The following is an 8,520-nucleotide window of genomic DNA, read 5'->3' as shown; positions in this document are numbered from 1 at the left end:
ACAAGTGGCCAGCTAATTATAGTGCTGCTTTGTCTGTTGTTTCTTTTCTTTCTTTCTTTCTCTCTTTCTCTCTCTCTCTCTCTTTTTTTTCTTTTTTTTTTTTTTTTTTCTTTTCTTTTTTTTTTTTTCTTTTGAATTTAAAATACTCAGGAACAAATACAGTAAAGAGGAGCCTATTTGAACACCTTGGCTACCAAAACATTTCTTAACCCTTGTGGAATTATTCACTCTTTTAAGACTGATTTTAGGAAAAATTTCTACTCAGAAAGAGCAATGAGGCACTGGAAAGGGCTGTTCAGGGAGGTGCTGGAGTCACCATCCCTGGTGGTGTTCAAAAAACATGGGTCACTAAGGAACATGCTTAGTGGGCATGGTGGTGATGGGTTGGTGGTGAGTCTAGATGATCTTAGACGTCTTTTCTAGCCTTTATGATTATATGATTCCATGATTCCATTATATCAATGTACACATCAGTTCCTGTTAAAGAACTGATTTGTATCAAACGACTACATTTCTCTCCTGTTAAAACTGATGTGCTCAGACTTACATTTTTACCCATTGCAGTTGATGCTGTCAAGAACATTGTTATGGGAAGTTCAAGCATATACGCAATCTCCAGAGAAGTTTTAGAGAAAGTTTTCTTTGAAAATTGAAGACAAACTAAAGTGCAAACTAAAATTTGGCGGCTGCTGTTAGCATTATAGTCACTGTATAGATTTTGATATGCTAATAGCAAATAGTGATAAAAGTACTGTACATACATACCAATTCCTTTGCAGTTTTATGTATCTGGAATTTCTAGGAATTCCGAGAATTCTGAGAAGTTTAAAGTAAGAATGTTTGCCTCCATGAATATGTTACATTTCTCCTGAATCTCACTTGGAAAAATATCAATAAGAGTCAGTGTCCTACAGTGACATTAATTTGAAAATATCTGGGAAAAACTAAACGACAACAACATACAAGCAAGCAAATCAACAACAACAACAAAAAGCACCAGGCTTAATACTACGTAACTGAGCACATCAAACTGTTGCAAACCCAGCTAAGCAGCACAAAGGACCATGGCTTCTCAACAATCAGCTATCCAGAATTGACACTGTGTTATCCTGTAGCATACCTCTGCACAAGTGTTGCCTTATTAGAACTGTGTCTTAGCATCTAATTCAAGGTTTTGTTAGTTACATTTGGCCTGGTTAAGTGTTCTTGATGTTTGGTCTGTCTGAAATGTAACAGTTTGCACAGTTTATCTTTAGTGATGATGTATACTGTTGTGGTTACCATTTGGTAGAGTGAACAGGAAAATGAAAACCACACTTCCACTTCCAGGATAGGGTCTCTGTAGCATTTAGGGAGTGAAGAGGTGAGAGCATGTGAGCTGTGCTGAGCTGCATTCAGAGCTATGCCGTTATGCCTCTGAAGAAGGCTGGCTGGTGGCACTGCACTGGGAGGTCTCAGCTTACCACTAGCACCTATTAAAAAAGGATTGCACTCTCCTGATAATAAACAGAATTCTCCTTAAAAAAGCTGAGTTCTGTGATTAAAAGTGAAACATATGGAAGCTCCACCTACAGCTTGATTCTTATGGAGACCTATTTCTAAGCAGCAGCAAGAATATATTACCAATTACACATCTCTTACAAGTCTGAATAATTCTTTTTAACATTAATGCATGCCCTGCATGTGCTTCATGACAAAGCCCACAATGATAGGAGATTCATTGATTTTTTTTTTTTTTTTTTTTTTTTCTGTTTTAAGAACTTTATTCTTCAAAGAGGTATAATTTTAAAAGTCAGAAAAGGACAGACAGCTCCAGTTTTTATGGGCTTACCCATTACAATTCAACCACTTACTGGTACAGCAGAATATTTCAAAAACAGAAATAAGCAGATAGATGCTGAACACCCACTGAATGCCAAAGGGAATTTGGTTCCTTACTCCCTTGTGCCTTTGAAAATTTCTGCCAGAAGTTTACAGTATAACAAATCAACCCAGTGCTAACTCTGTATTATTTATTCTTATATTCACTGCAAATCTCAAGCCAGTTATCTGTGTCATAAAAGAGCATGCTTTCTTATTTTGCAATAGTCCTGATTTTAAATCTGATGAAATGAATAGCAGTGACTGACAGAGCCATCTGTGAACATAATAACGGAAAAGACACAAAAAGTTTCTCTCTTCTTGGTCTAGGGATCATATTACTCCTTCCCAAGATGAGCTTTGCCTCATTTCTGATGTGCAAAGTACATCAGTTCAGTCGAGATGAAGAATCTCGCATCAGCACCAGTGATAGATGACCAGAAAGAGTCACTCATCCACTTACTTAACAGGACTGTAGCCATCTTAGGCATATAATTTCTGCAAGCTATCTACACAAGGAATGAAGAAAATACTCTCAGGTAGTGATCAGTTACTGTCTGAGCTCTCTGTCTCTCTCAGCTAGAAGACTAAAACTAGGTAAAAGGGGTCTTGGTCTCTCTGTCTCTTCATTAAATACAAAGATAGCCCCAGCTCTGAATTGAGGGACCTGGAGTAACATGAATACCTCTGGAACATATTAGGAACTAGCAACACACTAATACCATTACCACCCCTTTGTGTAGAGTCCAACACATCAGAACAGTTTCTGAAATGATTTCTTACATGTAATGCTATTTTCTGGTAACTATTATGATAAATAACTCTAAGCAAAAGAAAACCAAAATGATAATAAATGATCAAACACCAAGGTCCTGGGAAAAAAAATAAGATGATTGTTCCACAAATGCTTCATTGTAATCTTCCAGGTTGACAGAAACTATTTCTAAATCTCTAGCAAAGCTAAATTGGCCATATTCTGCTACCTTCTAAGGATCTTTTTTATACCTTCTTTTAATGAAATGACCCACATCGATCTCATGGGCTCAAAAAGTCTTAGGGTGTATCAGTTCCATTTCAGCACTAATTAATATTTTCCACATTACCATGAGAAAATGTGGGGTGCTGTGAGGATCAAATGAATTTTGGTCACCTACCCAAAATCTTCAAAGAACCTGTAAAAAAATACGTTCCCATGAGGAAGAGTGAATCACAGGAAACAAACAAAACAAATAAACAAAAACAAACACTCAGAATTTCTAGTTACTTCTTTATTTTTTTCCAATTATAATGATGATCACAAATATTAATAATATTCTAAATTACTATTACCTCAGCCCTTTAAAGATCTTAAAATTCATTTAATATTAAATATTATTATTTAATATTTAAATTTATTTAATATTAATGTTAAATGTATAAGCATATTATTACATGCTTAAAATAGATGCTAGTGAAAGTTCCTTTTCTGCTTTTCATGCTTTATTATGGAGGACCCAAGACAAAGAGATTTATACAATGTCAAGTAAACATAACTTGCATGTGCTGCAAAAAACGGATGGTAAATAATTTAATCAGAAAGCAGTCCATGTGAAAAATGACAGTAATACTGGCTTTTCATCTTCTTCTAGATCTACAATCTAGGGGTTGCACTTACTAAAAGAGAGGAATGGGAACTATCAGGAAAGTGGAAGGTCAATCTAGAAGCAGATTATTTCTATGGTAAGTTCAGTTCTTAGTACGTAAGTCATGTGGACAGAGTTACTGATTCTTAATGAAAAAAGCCCACCCTATGATTATTTTTGAGATGGAAAGGAATCTAAGTCAGAACATGAGAGAGGAAAGGGAATGCCAACTCAGCAATTAAATGAACTGTAAAGGACTAGGGAGAAAGGATAGATTATCACTGCTTACAACTCACTGTTCTAGAATAGCAGGTTAAAAATGCTGTTCAAAAAGGAGATGAGAATGGCAAAGAGCAAAATGTACATTCAGTGAAGTGATGAAGATCATTAATGTCTCTCTTCAGATCAGCATTTTGCCACCATTACTTAAGCCACAGTAAGGCTCTTGATCAAAACCCTACTTTTGGATGATGCCAGCAAAGCCAATTACAGCCTAATGACAGGCAGCCCAATATTTGGGGAGACAATTGAGGTTACACTGATGGGTTAATCCTAGCAAACTTTGTATTTTAAATATTTGGTTGGTCCCCATCTGGCTTGGCGATATGTGGGTAGAGAAATGAGAGTACATAATTGCTCTCTAATCACTATATGCTACTGATGGGCCCCTTGGATTTTTTCCTATGGAGGGAGATATTAACTTGATAATGGGCTGCTGCTGGAAGAACACATCAAGCTTTTCTTTCACAGGTGCAATTTCCAACAGTAGATTGTTTATATACAAGAATATAAATAGTTGTTAAGAGTAAAGTTCTGACATGTTTGATGTTATACTGCAACTGAAATGTTAATGGAACAGACGATTTAATTTTAAGACTTCTTTCTCACTCAAGATTCTTGTCTTGCTATTCATGTAAGACATGGGACAAGACTCAGCCCTCACTAAAGTCAGCAGTAAGGCTGCCATTCAGATTAGATTCCCAGTTTGCAAAGGCTTCTCTGCAGTGTACATTCATGTGCACTGTTATTTCACAGTAATTGTGGGAACTTCTTTTGAAGGAAAATAGAATACAAGACTTTTTCATGGTGCTAAAATTCATACATGGGGAAGAAAATGCTCTAGTCTATCTCCAGAAACACATCCCATTTGTTGTGAGGTAACTCATCTGTGTAGCCATACACAGTGGAAGTGGAAACAGGAATTAGAACCAGATGAATACATAAATGAAATAACACATGAAGAAGTACCATTTGGAGATATTCAGTCCCTTAAATCCTAAATTTGTAAAGTAGTTTGCTTAAATAAGATGGTCAGATTCTCTCTTCAATTAATAAAGAGTTAACCAGCTGTGAAATCCAGCAAGTATTGAAAGTTTCCCTCTGCAGACCTTCACAGGCTGCTGTGTAGTAGAGATTGAATGTGAAATTGTAGTAGAGAGCGATTGTGAAATCAAACAATAAGGTAGTTCGTGCTGTAACCTGATAGGAGGATCTACCTTGTATAGGTGGTCCTATAGTGCTAAGCAACGATATATAAAGGGATGTGTTGTTCAATAAAGAGAGCATTCTTCAAGACCGCATCATATGAGTACAAGCTGCTTGATAGGTTGAGGGTACACCGTTTGCAGGGAGCTCTCACGTAGTGAGAGCGTGAGGCAACACTGCTGTGAGGGACTGATACAAGATCCCTGGAGTGTGGGTTGGCACAGATCAGGTGATTCAGGTTTGTGGGTGAAATTCATGAACTGTCAAGAAAGATTTTCAGGTGTGGTAAAAGTGATTTCTGCAAGACTGATGCCTGTTGGCTTCTTAAGATTATTCATATCCCAGATGTTCTGCTGAAACCGTCACTATTACTACTTCCCAGGTTAGCACACCCAATGAGCCCACCATCAGAGCTAAGGAATTATGTTTCAAATCAGAATCTCACGACAAACCTCTTTTTTGTCTTCCCATCAGGTAAAAGAGAGGTTTACAGACAGTTTTTAAATAAGTGCTTAAAATTATTTTTTTACTCCATTAGCTACTCGCTCTCCCTTCCCTTCCCTTCCCTTCCCTTCCCTTCCCTTCCCTTCCCTTCCCTTCCCTTCCCTTCCCTTCCCTTCCCTTCCCTTCCCTTCCCTTCCCTTCCCTTCCCTTCCCTTCCCTTCCCTTCCCTTCCCTTCCCTTCCCTTCCCTTCCCTTCCCTTCCCTTCCCTTCCCTTCCCTTCCCTTCCCTTCCCTTCCCTTCCCTTCCCTTCCCTTCCCTTCCCTTCCCTGTCTCATAATTTCTCACCATTTTTCTCATGACCTGTACTCTCACTGTCCTCTTTCCTGTCTTCTGACAATTTATTCCTTTATTTTTTTATTAGTTAGTTTTGCAACCTTAGAAATGTCATGGTTTTATCTACATTTTCTATTATTTTTCTTACAATTCCCAGCTATCAGCTAATTCTTCTCTCATGATCTTACTACAGCACTCTCTGAAATTCCTTTCTAACCAACTTTGTTTTCTCTTCTTTAGTTTTAATCTTCTTCAGATCCTTATGAAACTATTATCTGTAAAAGCCCTACACTCCACATGAATTTCATGAGGATGCGATTTCCATCTACTCTGACCTGACACACAGCTCTTCTTAGAAAACTGTACATCCAGATTTCCAACAATTGTCTCTCCACCTGATTACCAAAGTGACTTCTTGTCCATTCTTCAAATTACTGTGTGGGCTTTCTGTCCTTGATTCCTTTCTTTCTTTTTGCTACACATTTTATCTGTGTGATCTCATCAGCAAATACAGAATCAACTATCATCTGTTTGCCAATGACTCACAGGTATACTAGTCTACTCCAGACTCATCTCCTTATGTCCAAACTGAAAATTCAGACTGCCTTTCCAGCATATTATGTGTATGTTGCCAACAGCTCCAACTCATCATGGATAAAATGGAAAGCTTGTCTTTTCCTTACACCAAACCTTTCTCTCTCATTTAGTTCCAAGCATAAGTCAAGATTCTAATTTACATCTTTACTATATACAAAAAATCTTCAGATCCAGGCAAGTGAGTTTTAAGACTATAAGTAAGGCTCATCAAGAGGAAACCATGGGAGGAGAGCTAGGATGAAGCATAGCTCTTGCAGATGCTTAAACAGTGGAGAGCCATGCTAGTTCACATTACAGCAGTTCACTAGATGCTAATAAGAGCACTTTGTTAATATGCTCAGCATGTGTTCATAATTAAATCTCTCTGCACAGCTGTACATCATTCAGCACCATGGCACTCTTAGACAAGATAAGCTCAACTGAAATAAACAGGAGTCACTGCCTCAGACTCTCAGTAAATGTGGGTATGGAATTTCCACACAGGTCAGACCAATGTCTCCTCACAATCAAACTTCCATTCTGCTATCCAGTAATAGCAGTATCTTTCCATATCTGACAAAAGTAGACTTGCCCTTTCCATATTTATGAGGATTGCTGCCAAAAAAAAGATTGTTTCCTGAGCTATTCTTTGCCTCCCTCCACTGGTTCTTCTCTCTTCCATGTGATAGGAAGTACTGCTTAGCACTCTGAAAGCTTCCTAACACTCTCACATTTTATTCAGCATCAAGATACTTTCTTATTTGCTTGTTTAGAACATAATGCTGGCTACTTTTACTCCACTGTTGATACTCTGCTTTAAAATTCCACCCTTGCACATCTCATGTTTTGCAGGATCTCCTTACACACAGCTTAGATCAAACAAGCAAATAAAAAGCCTGGCTATTTTCCTGGAACAGCTTCAACAGTGTTTCCTTTTCTTCTGTTAACCCTTAAAAAACTCATGGTTAAGCAACTGTACCTAAACAGATGTCCTGGGTGTTGTCTCCTACAGGAACCCTGAGTCAAGTACCTGCAAATCCCACTTTCCCTTGAAGTCATAAATATCCGTCAGAAGTCTCATCTTCCTAACATAAATTATTAATATCACCTAAAGGACGGATGAACTTGGTGTAGGTGTTTAGCCAAGAAGCTGTGCTGAAGCCTGTCCCCAGAGAGACAGGTAGTGCTTCAGTGTGCTCTAAAACAGATAGCACAGGTCTCCCCCCACAGCCTCACCAACTGTTTCCCCTCAGTTAAGTGCTACAGAGGGAATATAATGTAGTAGAGCAATTAATTTAGCCCCATGGGTCCTCTTGAACAAGAGTACAGTAGCAGCCCCAATTGTTGACTAATGCTACCTTGACATGTCCTGCCTGCCAGTCCATAAAACAATTATTTTTTACTAAAATTTCCTGTTCTTTCCAGTGGTTTCCAGCTTAGAAGACTTTTGATACTTACATTTATTGGTCTGTGCTGGTACAGAGTATAAAGTAATGATGTAGCTGTAGCTCATGTAGAGGTAGTAATCACAATCGTCAATCTTACAAGATAAATTTCTAGTATGGACAGAACGTTACCACAAAAAAAGAAAGTAGAATCAGAACTGAATCTCAGAAACAAATTTTCTAACCTAGTTTGTGAGTGAGATAGCGTCTTTTTTATTCCTTACGATGTAACAAATTGGGGCTCAGAACGTATGTACATGTACAAGTTTTTCATTGTTCTAGTTTGAAGTACCTATTAGGACAGAAAAGATCATGAAATGACTCAAGTCTGAAAATAGCTATCAAAAGGAGAATGTGCTAAGTGAAAGCATTCAGAACACTACTCTGTTTTTGCTAGCAACTAAAAAGCATGTATAACAAACAAAACAAAAACAAAAAACTTGCAACCACCAACATTTTGATGAAGTTTCCCTGGAGCTGACCTGCTAGCCCTAGATCAGTGTTCCACTGAAGGCTCTTTTTAAAGATTTTTTTTTTCCAGCATACTATTTTGAGTTTCAAGCTTTCAGATTCTTAAACTTGAGACTTCACAATAACCTTCTGGTGCAAAGCTGCTGCCTTCTGTCTCAGATGGTGAGAACTAAGTCTGTTTATGGGTTCCCCCAAGCATCCGTTTTTAATCAGTATATGACGTGTCCTCAGCTCTGTTCCAAACCAGTAGCTCTGCTTAGATATGCACGGATATTCCTGCACC

The sequence above is a fragment of the Tympanuchus pallidicinctus genome, unplaced genomic scaffold (genome assembly GCF_026119805.1).
Source record: "Tympanuchus pallidicinctus isolate F22 unplaced genomic scaffold, pur_lepc_1.0 scaffold1, whole genome shotgun sequence".
Lineage (NCBI taxonomy): Eukaryota > Metazoa > Chordata > Aves > Galliformes > Phasianidae > Tympanuchus > Tympanuchus pallidicinctus.
Note: the sequence above shows the minus strand (reverse complement) of the source record.